Genomic DNA, 2,387 nt, shown 5'->3' with positions numbered 1-2,387 from the left:
TACAATTAGGAAAGAACTGTCTCTTCAATAAATGGTGCTGGGAAAACTAGACAACTACATGCAAAAAAAAATATGAAATCCAACCATCTTAAACAAAATGGATTAAAGACTTAAACATAATACTTGAAACCATAACATTCTGAGAAGAAAATATAGGCGGCTCCTTGACATATGTCTTGACCATGTTTTGTTTTGTTTTTTTTTAATCTGAAAGCAAAAGCAACAAAAGCAAAAATAAACAAGTGGGACTACATCAAAGAAACTTCTGCACATAAAATGAAAAGGCAACCTACTGAATGAAAGAAAATATTTGAATATCATGTATTGATAAGGGGCTAACATCCTAAATATATAAATTATCTCACACAACTCAAAATCAAAGTATAAAATGGGCTTTTTGGCCTATAACTTTACTGAGTTTGTTTATTCTGTTAAAAGAGACAACAGGTACAAAATAATTTTAAAATGGGCAAAAACAACCTGAATAAACATATTTCAAAGATAATATACAGATAACCAATGTGGAAAAAAATGCTCAACATCATAATCAGCAGGAAAATGCAAATTAAAAGCACAAGGAGATATCACCTCACACCTGTTGAATGGCTATTATAAACAAATTGTTAGCAAGAATGTGGATAAAAGGCAATATTGTGCACTGTTAATGGGAATGTGAATTGATGCAGCTCGGCTAGTATTGCTCAGTGGGAGAACCAGGAATCAAGAGATCACCAGTTTGATTCCCAATCTGGTCACATGCCCAGGTTGTGGGCTTGATCCCAATAGGGGGTAAGCAGAGGCAGTCAATTGGTGATGTTCCTCTCTCATCAATGTTTCTACCTCTCTATCCTTCTCCCTTCCTTTCTCTCTCTAAAAAGTAATAAAAACACATTAGAAAACAAACAAAACACCAAGCAAGTTCCTAAAAAAATTAAAAATAGGATCCAGCAATTCCCCATCTGGGCATTTATCCAATGAACATGAAAACACTAATTGGAAAAGATATCTGCACCTTATAATCATTGCAGCATTATTATTTTAAAACTAGAGGCCGATGCATGAATTTCCTGCAAGAGTAGGCCTTCCTTCCCCCAGCTGCTGGCACCAGCTTCCCTCTTGCACCTGGGACCTGGGCTTCCCTAACAGCCCGGGCTTACAGAAGGTCATCTGAAAGGATGTTTGGTCCAATTAGCATATTACACTTTTATTATTATAGCTATATTTTCATTTATTTCAGAGAGGAATGGGGAGGGAGAGAGAAACATCAATGATGAGAGAGAATCATTGATCAGCTTCCTCTTGCACATCCCCTATGGGGATCAAGTCCACAATCCGGGCCTGTGCCCTGGACCCCAATGGAAACTGAGACCCTTCAGTCCACACACTGACGTTCTATCCACTGAGCCAAACCAGCTAGGGCCACTGCAGCATTATTTACAATGGACAGGATATGGAAACAACCTGTTTCCATTGATGGGTAAATGGATAAAAAATTGTGATACACACACACACACACACACACACACACTGAGTGGCCAGATTATTATGATCTCTGAATGCATAATAATGTGACCACTCAGTGTGTGTGTATGTGTGTGTGTGTGTGTGTGTGTGTGTGTGTGTGTGTGTGTGTATTAGAGGCCCAGTGCATGAATTCGTGCACGGATGGGGTCCAGCCAGCCTGGGCATGGGGAGAGGACATGGGCAGTTGGCCAGCCTTCCTGCTAATTGAATTCCTGATTGAAGGGACAATTTGCATATTAGCCTTTTATTATATAGGATTATACACTGAGTGGCCAAATTATTATGCGATCAAAGATCATAATAATTTGGCCACTCAGTGTGTATGTATCCATTGAATGGTTGTTTCCATATCTGAGCTACTGTGAATAATACTGAAACAAACCTGGGAGTGCATATATAATGTTTCAATATCCTGTTTTTATTTCCTGTGGGTATATACCCGAAGTAAATTTGTTGGGTCTCATGGTAGTTCTATTTTTAGTTTTTTTAGTAACTTCCATAATGTTTTCCATAGTGGCTGTACCAATTTACATCCCTATCAACAGTGTGCAAAGGCTCCGTTTTCTCCATTTCCTTACCAACATTTATTTTGTCTTTTTTATAACAGCCATTTTAACAGGTGTGAGATGATAGTTAATTGTAGCTTTGATTTGCATTTCCCTGATGATTAGTGATGTTGAGAATCTTTTGGTATACATGTTGGCTATTTACATTTGTTATTTTAAAAAATATATCTTTATTTCCAAGAGGAAGGTAGGGGGAGACATAGAAACACCAATAATGAGAGAGAATCATTGATCGGCTGCCTCCTGCACCCACCTACTGTTACAGAATTTACCAGGAGACCAAAAAATACACAGGAG

The sequence above is a fragment of the Pipistrellus hanaki genome, assembly GCF_964339955.1.
Source record: "Pipistrellus hanaki genome assembly, chromosome: 11".
Taxonomy (NCBI): domain Eukaryota; kingdom Metazoa; phylum Chordata; class Mammalia; order Chiroptera; family Vespertilionidae; genus Pipistrellus; species Pipistrellus hanaki.
The sequence above is the reverse complement of the archived record's forward strand: the minus strand, read 5'-3'. Positions refer to the sequence as shown.